This window comes from Mytilus trossulus, chromosome 1 (genome assembly GCF_036588685.1).
Source record: "Mytilus trossulus isolate FHL-02 chromosome 1, PNRI_Mtr1.1.1.hap1, whole genome shotgun sequence".
NCBI lineage: Eukaryota > Metazoa > Mollusca > Bivalvia > Mytilida > Mytilidae > Mytilus > Mytilus trossulus.
Window position 1 is genome coordinate 37,736,988 of NC_086373.1, and position 8,509 is coordinate 37,745,496.

The 8,509-nt window shown below is 38.0% G+C and overlaps 1 long non-coding RNA gene across 1 annotated transcript; it reads left to right on the top strand.

Annotated features, from left to right (window-relative positions):
- Positions 1-5,762: 5,762 nt before the first annotated feature.
- LOC134723583 (uncharacterized) lies at positions 5,763-7,281 on the top strand. Its single transcript, XR_010108122.1, has 3 exons — positions 5,763-5,878; positions 6,527-6,617; positions 7,095-7,281. It is a non-coding gene; the product is annotated as an uncharacterized LOC134723583 (long non-coding RNA).
- Positions 7,282-8,509: the final 1,228 nt, after the last annotated feature.

The following is an 8,509-nucleotide window of genomic DNA, read 5'->3' on the forward strand; positions in this document are numbered from 1 at the left end:
GAAGTTTGGAACACAGGTGCTTGTGGACCAGTAGACCTTAGAAATAACCTTTTACCCAAAAAGAGTGTTTCAGACCCCTTTATCCATCTGTTGGACCAAGGAGACAGAAGCTACCTCTCGTGGTGCTAAGTTCATTTTTGGTGATGCTTATATTTTTCTTTAATGAAATATACTATAAGAGACCCCTATGTTTGAAAATTGGACCATTGGTGCCTGTGGACCAATGAGCCTTAGAGACCGACTAAGAACCCCAAAGAGTGTTTTAGACCTCTATACCCGTCTGTTGGACTTAAGGGAGGGAAGCTACCTCCCGTGGTGCTAAGTCCGTTTTTGGTGGTGCTTATATTTTTCTTTAATGAAATATACTATAAGAGACCCCTATATTTGAAAATTGGACCATTGGTACCTGTGGACCAATGAGCCTTAGAAACCGACTTAGAACCCCAAAGAGTGTTTTAGACCCATATACCCGTCTGTTGGACCTAAGGGAGGGAAGCTACCTCCCGTGGTGCTAAGTCCGTTTTTGGTGGTGCTTATATTTTTCTTTAATGAAATATACTATAAGAGACCCCTGGATTTGAAAATTGGACCAATGGTGCCTGTAGACCAATGAGCCTTAGAAACCGACTTAGAACCCCTAAGAGTGTTTTAGACCCCTAAACCCGTTGTTGGACTTAAGGGAGGGAAGCTACCTCCCGTGGTGCTAAGTCCGTTTTTGGTGGTGCTTATATTTTTCTTTAATGAAATATACCATGAGAGTTCCCTTTATTTGAAAATTGGACCATTGGTACCTGTGGACCAATGAGCCTTAGAAACCGACTTAGAACCCCAAGGAGTGTTTTACACCCCTAAACCCGTCTGTTGGACCAAAGGGAGGGAAGCTACCTCCCGTGGTGCTAAGTCCGTTTTTGGTGGTGCTTATATTTTTCTTTAATGAAATATACCATAAGAGTCCCCTATTGTTTAAAATTGGACCATTGGTACCTGTGGACCAATGAGCATAAGAAACCGACTTAGAACCCCAATGAGTGTTTTAGACCCCTATACCCGTCTGTTGGACCAAGGGGAGGGAAGCTACCTCCCGTGGTGCTAAGTCCGTTTTTGGTGGTGCTTATATTTTTCTTTAATGAAATATACTATAAGAGACCCCTATATTTGAAAATTGGACCATTGGTGCCTGTGGACCAATGAGCCTTAGAGACCGACTTAGAACCCCAAAGAGTGTTTTAGACCCCTATACCCGTCTGTTGGACTTAAGGGAGGGAAGCTACCTCCCGTGGTGCTTAGTCCGTTTTTGGTGGTGCTTATATTTTTCTTTAATGAAATATACTATAAGAGACCCCTATATTTGAAAATTGGACCATTGGTACCTGTGAACCAATGAGCCTTAGAAACCGACTTAAAACCCCAAAGAGTGTTTAAGACCCCTATACCCGTCTGTTGGACCAAAGGGAGGGAAGCTACCTCCCGTGGTGCTAAGTCCGTTTTTGGTGGTGCTTATATTTTTCTTTAATGAAATATACTATAAGAGACCCCTGGATTTGAAAATTGGACCATTGGTGTCTGTGGACCAATGAGCCTTAGAAACCGACTTAGAACCCCAAGGAGTGTTTTACACCCCTAAACCCGTCTGTTGGACCAAAGGGAGGGAAGCTACCTCCCGTGGTGCTAAGTCCGTTTTTGGTGGTGCTTATATTTTTCTTTAATGAAATATACCATAAAAGTCCCCTATTGTTTAAAAAGTGGACCATTGGTACCTGTGGACCAATGAGCATAAGAAACCGACTTAGAACCCCAAAGATTGTTTTAGACTCCTATACCCGTCTGTTGGACCAAGGGGAGGGAAGCTACCTCCCGTGGTACTAAGTCCGTTTTTGGTGGTGCTTATATTTTTCTTTAATGAAATATACTATAAGAGACCCCTATATTTGAAAATTGGACCATTGGTGCCTGTGGACCAATGAGCCTTAGAGACCGACTTAGAACCCCAAAGAGTGTTTTAGACCCCTATACCCGTCTGTTGGACTTAAGGGAGGGAAGCTACCTCCCGTGGTGCTTAGTCGGTTTTTGGTGGTGCTTATATTTTTCTTTAATGAAATATACTATAAGAGACCCCTATATTTGAAAATTGGACCATTGGTACCTGTGAACCAATGAGCCTTAGAAACCGACTTAAAACCCCAAAGAGTGTTCAAGGCTCCTATACCCGTCTGTTGGACCAAAGGGAGGGAAGCTACCTCCCGTGGTGCTAAGTCCGTTTTTGGTGGTGCTTATATTTTTCTTTAATGAAATATTCTATAAGAGACCCCTGGATTTGAAAATTGGACCATTGGTGTCTGTGGACCAATGAGCCTTAGAAACCGACTTAGAACCCCAAGGAGTGTTTTACACTCCTAAACCCGTCTGTTGGACCAAAGGGAGGGAAGCTACCTCCCGTGGTGCTAAGTCCGTTTTTGGTGGTGCTTATATTTTTCTTTAATGAAATATACCATAAGAGTCCCCTATTGTTTAAAATTGGACCATTGGTACCTGTGGACCAATGAGCATAAGAAACCGACTAAGAACCCCAAAGAGTGTTTTAGACCCCTATACCCGTCTGTTGGACCAAGGGGAGGGAAGCTACCTCCCGTGGTGCTAAGTCCGTTTTTGGTGGTGCTTATATTTTTCTTTAATGAAATATACTATAAGAGACCCCTGGATTTGAAAATTGGACCATTGGTGTCTGTGGACCAATGAGCCTAAGAAACCGACTTAGATCCCCAAAGAGTGTTTTAGACCCCTAAACCCGTCTGTTGGACTTAAGGGAGGGAAGCTACCTCCCATGATGTTAAGTCCGTTTTTGGTGGTGCTTATATTTTTCTTTAATGAAATATACTATAAGAGACCCCTGGATTTGAAAATTGGACCATTGGTGTCTGTGGACCAATGAGCCTAAGAAACCGACTTAGAACCCCAAAGAGTGTTTTAGACCCCTATACCCGTCTGTTGGACCAAGGGGGGGAAGCTACCTCCCGTGGTGCTAAGTCCATTTTTGGTGGTGCTTATATTTTTCTTTAATGAAATATACTATAAGAGACCCCTATATTTGAAAATTGGACCATTGGTACCTGTGGACCAATGAGCCTTAGAAACCGACTTAGAACCCCAAGGAGTGTTTTACACCCCTATACCCGTCTGTTGGACCAAAGGGAGGGAAGCTACCTCCCGTGGTGCTAAGTCCGTTTTTGGTGGTGCTTATATTTTTCTTTAATGAAATATACCATAAGAGACCCCTATATTTGAAAATTGGACCATTGGTACCTGTGGACCAATGAGCCTTAGAAACCGACTTAGAACCCCAAAGAGTGTTTAAGACCCCTATACCCGTCTGTTGGACTTAAGGGAGGGAAGCTACCTCCCGTGGTGCTAAGTCCGTTTTTGGTGGTGCTTATATTTTTCTTTAATGAAATATACCATAAGAGACCCCTATATTTGAAAATTGGACCATTGGTACCTGTGGACCAATGAGCCTTAGAAACCGACTTAGAACCCCATAGAGTGTTTTACACCCCTATACCCGTCTGTTGGACCAAAGGGAGGGAAGCTACCTCCCGTGGTGCTAAGTCCGTTTTTGGTGGTGCTTATATTTTTCTTTAATGAAATATACTATAAGAGACCCCTGGATTTGAAAATTGGACCATTGGTGTCTGTGGACCAATGAGCCTAAGAAACCGACTTAGGACCCCAAAGAGTGTTTTAGACCCCTATACTTGTCTGTTGGACCAAGGGGAGGGAAGCTACCTCCCGTGGTGCTAAGTCCGTTTTTGGTGGTGCTTATATTTTTCTTTAATGAATTATACTATAAGAGACCCCTGGATTTGAAAATTGGACCATTGGTGTCTGTGGACCAATGAGCCTAAGAAACCGACTTAGAACCCCAAAGAGTGTTTTAGACCCCTAAACCCGTCTGTTGGACCAAAGGGAGGGAAGCTACCTCCCATGATGCTAAGTCCGTTTTTGGTGGTGCTTATATTTTTCTTTAATGAAATATACTATAAGAGACCCCTGGATTTGAAAATTGGACCATTGATGTCTGTGGACCAATGAGCCTAAGAAACCGACTTAGAACCCCAAAGAGTGTTTTAGACCCCTATACCCGTCTGTTGGACCAAGGGGAGGGAAGCTACCTCCCGTGGTGCTAAGTCCATTTTTGGTGGTGCTTATATTTTTCTTTAATGAAATATACTATAAGAGACCCCTATATTTGAAAATTGGACCATTGGTACCTGTGGACCAATGAGCCTTAGAAACCGACTTAGAACCCCAAAGAGTGTTTAAGACCCCTATACCCGTCTGTTGGACTTAAGGGAGGGAAGCTACCTCCCGTGGTGCTAAGTCCGTTTTTGGTGGTGCTTATATTTTTCTTTAATGAAATATACCATAAGAGACCCCTATATTTGAAAATTGGACCATTGGTACCTGTGGACCAATGAGCCTTAGAAACCGACTTAGAACCCCAAAGAGTGTTTTAGACCCCTATACCCGTCTGTTGGACCAAGGGGAGGGAAGCTACAGCTCGTGGTGCTAAGTCCGTTTTTGGTGGTGCTTATATTTTTCTTTAATGAAATATACCATAAGAGTCCCCTATATTTGAAAATTGGACCATTGAGCCTTAGAAACCGACTTAGAACCCCAAGGAGTGTTTTACACCTCTATACCCGTCTGTTGGACCAAAGGGAGGGAAGCTACCTCCCGTGGTGCTAAGTCCGTTTTTGGTGGTGCTTATATTTTTCTTTAATGAAATATACTATAAGAGACCCCTGGATTTGAAAATTGGACCATTGGTGTCTGTGGACCAATGAGCCTAAGAAACCGACTTAGGACCCCAAAGAGTGTTTTAGACCCCTATACCCGTCTGTTGGACCAAGGGGAGGGAAGCTACCTCCCGTGGTGCTAAGTCCGTTTTTGGTGGTGCTTATATTTTTCTTTAATGAAATATACTATAAGAGACCCCTGGATTTGAAAATTGGACCATTGGTGTCTGTGGACCAATGAGCCTAAGAAACCGACTTAGGACCCCAAAGAGTGTTTTAGACCCCTATACCCGTCTGTTGGACCAAGGGGAGGGAAGCCACCTCCCGTGGTGCTAAGTCCGTTTTTGGTGGTGCTTATATTTTTCTTTAATGAAATATACCATAAGAGTCCCCTATATTTGAAAATTGGACCATTGGTACCTGCCCAGCAGGCACTCAACGTTTAATAAACGTTGAAATGAGGTTGAAATGTGATCAACGTATATTCAACGTTGAAACAACGTAACATTTTCAACGTTGAGGAATAAACTAACATTCAACGTTGAATTAACGTTGATCATTTCAACGTTGTAATTGAAACGTTGATTCAACATTGAATCAACGTTAACTTGTTTACTCATAGTAGGCCTATATAAAAAAAATCATTATCAGAAGGCAATATATGTATAACTGTAGAAGTATATATTTATAAAGAAAAGAATGAAAAAGAGTTTTGGGTTTCACAAAACAGTATAGTACCAACTATTAGTCACTATTTCAACTTGAGTTTTCCGTCACCGTGACGGTATGAGAAAAGGGGGGAGGTAAATCGTTTGATACTAAATTTCTAGGGAATAAGAAATATAATTTATTAATTTCATTTCACATAACTTTAATTTGAACATAAAGATAACATGTAAAGAAATTTAAAAACGTTGATTATCAACAATGATCGCGATTTCTTTCATTCATATTTTCGCGGGATTTGAACAGGAAGTTAGATTGCCCATGCGCATTGTTCAAACACGCACCTTTCCTGTATTTGAAAAAGAACAACAAAGGACGAAGTCGAAAGAGAAACTTCCCGTTTATCACGTATATTTATGGTATGTAGATGTTTGCATGTGGGCATCACGGTTTGTTATATTTATGAATTGTGTTTAGAAACTCTGAATTGGTATCATATTGCACAATTAGAGAAAATTATAACGTCAACATTGTATTCCAGAAAACAGATCAGAACACATGGAAGGGCCATCATATATAATTTCCTCCAAATATACTTTTTCTAAGAGCATTTTTAAAATGTGGATAGCATATTTAGTTTCATTTTAAAGTTTAGGTAAAGATTGTTACAATTATTATGCTTAAAGATTCATATAAGAAAAAGGGGGGATAAGCAAGTGTTTAAATTATTTTGCTCAGGTATACTAACATGTTTACTTTATATACTATATATATGCGATTCTTTTAGTTTAACGTTAAGGCTTGGTAAACCACATACTTTTTGACGATCATATTAAACAATGAATTTCAACTGGACAACAAAGTATTGAATTTGAAAGATCATGGAAAATTGATACTTTTATTGTTTTATTTTTACAAAAACAGTCAGTCTGAGGCTCTGAGCCTTTACTGATCTTCAGGTGATCTCTTACTCTGTGTAATATGAGAAATCCATGTTTACATTAATGTGTACTAACCTGGTTTTGAATGTTATATGATATCATGAACATGTATTATTTATTTTACAGAAGCTTGTAAAACAGATCAATGGCTAAAAGGCACAAGTGGAGCAAAATTAAAATTCAGTTTTGGGAATTCCAGTCTTTAAAATCATCAAAGGTAGGTTTGTTGTCTGTATAGCTATATACCATTTGTGTTCAAAGATTAATCTTTTGTTTATTCTAATTTTGTTTACCTTACATACCATATTATGTTTGTCTTTATATCTAAGCTATTCTAGTAAATCTCTTTATTTTATGTTAATGGAATTGTGCAGTCATCAATTAAAAAAAACGTCTTACTTAGGTAAAGTGTTTTCATTGTTATAACTTATCAATAACATATTGAAACCCGCAGTCTTACAAAACTAAGGTTGAAGCTTCTTCATTAACAAAAACTACTAATAGTAAACATAAATGTATATATATATATTTTTTTTATTAATGATTATCTTATTACAATATGTGCTTCGTCATTATGGTTTTATTTATTTTCAATGCTTCTAGAAACAAATTGAAAGTGGCTCAAATTTAAAATATCTTTTCAGAACGTACAATTTATATTTATTATATATATATATAATCTGATTTTTTCCAGAGTTTAAATTTACTGCAAGAGTAAAAAGATGTCACTTGGAAATACATATCTGATAAAGACCTCTCCTGCTTAAAATTTACCGCTGAAAGATCCCGAGGTGGTGGAAGAATGATGACATGCAATAAGGACAAAAAGAGACAAATATAACAAATGAATTTATAAAATAAATCTTGTATCAAAAGAAATATCATTGTATTACTATTTTTGATATTATTGTTCCTGAGTAAATAAGTATTAATTTAATGGTTTATGAGGGTAATATATACATTTATATAACATATATATGTATATATAATCAAGGACCTTTGTTTTTTTGTGGATAGTTGTCTGGTTAGCAGTCATGCAGCATCTTCTTATTTTCGTAAATATTGAGATCATCCTGAACACACATTGGATCTAATAATGTCTTCACTCTTCCTAGATATATATACTACTTTCAAGAAGGGTTTAACATTGGTTGATCGTTTAATAAAAACTACTTTGAACTTGTGAGAATTGTTTAGAACTATTCAACCTATGCTTTCCTTTCTGTGGTGTCAGGGAATAAAGTGCATGTCTTAGTTTTTATTCAAACTGTGCAAATTCATTGAATGATTTGTCTTTTTATAGCTATTCACAACAAGAAAAACTACAAGTAAGAATATATCAAAAATGATAGGTATCCACTTATAAATTAAATAGATAACTATGTCTATAGTTTTCGTTAAATACAAGTGGACACACACAATCATTTCAGCTATTCCTTCTGCCAACAGGATTTTAAGATATAACATTTATGGTCCAGATTTTTGTCTTTGTACAAGCACCAAATGTTGTTTAAAGTAACAGATGATGTATTTATTTAGATGTCTTCCATTTAACTTATCTATTTTGTTCATATGTGTATTGGTGAGAGGGAAAAACATTAAAAAAACCATGTACACCCACACTGCCTGTTTACCATCTAACAACAGCAAAAATTTGGAAAGCAGGTAAAAAATGTGGTGTTTGTAGCTTTATGATAAATTTCATTATTATACTTTCAACTACTATTCAACCTTGAATCAACGTTGAAAGGATGTTGAAACTTCAACGTTGAAATGACAACGTTAATTCCAATTTTCAAAATCAAACATAAATTTGACATTGTTTCAACGTTGAGAAACAACCTTGTTTCAACGTTGAATCAACGTTGAGTGCCTGCTGGGTGTGGACCAATGAGCCTAAGAAACCGACTTAGAACCCCAAAGAGTGTTTTAGACCCCTATACCCGTCTGTTGGACCAAAGGGAGGGAAGCTACCTCTCGTGGTGCTTAGTCCGTTTTTGGTGGTGCTTAATTACTGAAGTCCATATAAAAGTTTTTTTTTTATTATTATTTTTTATTTCAACTTTTCATTTAAATGAATATTTTGATGTATCTTAATCTGTTACTGTA